Genomic DNA, 735 nt, shown 5'->3' on the forward strand with positions numbered 1-735 from the left:
GTTCATCGTCAGATGGCAGCTCCAACGCTGTCAATAGCCCGCCCCCACCAACCTGCCGAAAAGGACAGTCCTCGCCATCAGGGATGATGGTTTGCTTTTAGGTGGGTGGCTGGGATCCAAGTGAGCTTCAGGGTCCTGGGGTGACATGCCGCCACCCCTTATTTTCTTCCCTCCCCTCTCACTTTCCTTTATCGCCACCAGGCACCCCGACTCTGCCGAGCCCCACAATCAGTCTTCTGTGAGTAAAGGGCCCCCCAAAGCAGGCCCTTGGCAGGTGGTCCACATGACAGAGAAGGGGTGACAGGGACAGACAGGGTCAGAGTGGGCAACGTGAGAAAATCTGCAACAGAGGACAAGGACGGCATCTGCAGGTGACAGGGAGCAGGCCACTCAATATGGGGCCCTCGGTCTGCCAAGGAGGGCAGGTGACAAGTGGAGGTGATGGAGGCCGTGGGCCTGCATTTTCTTCAGCCAGCAAGGGGGAGCCACAGATGGTTGTAGAGCAGGAGAGCACAGGTTCAGCCAAGTGCATGTGAGAGGAGGTGGAGGGGTGTGCGAGGCCACGTGTAGTGGGGGTGGCAGGCCAAGGCGCAGGCTCCTCACGACCTCCCCTGCCTCCCTGCCTCCTGGCATTGCTTTCTGAGCCCCCAGGAGCGACACACGGTGGCTGCCCGCAAGGCTCCTGGCAGGCAGAGCACAGACCCAGGGCTGCAGCCTTGGTGGCTGGGACCCGGC

Source organism: Trichechus manatus, unplaced genomic scaffold (assembly GCF_000243295.1).
Source record: "Trichechus manatus latirostris isolate Lorelei unplaced genomic scaffold, TriManLat1.0 scaffold00024, whole genome shotgun sequence".
Lineage (NCBI taxonomy): Eukaryota > Metazoa > Chordata > Mammalia > Sirenia > Trichechidae > Trichechus > Trichechus manatus.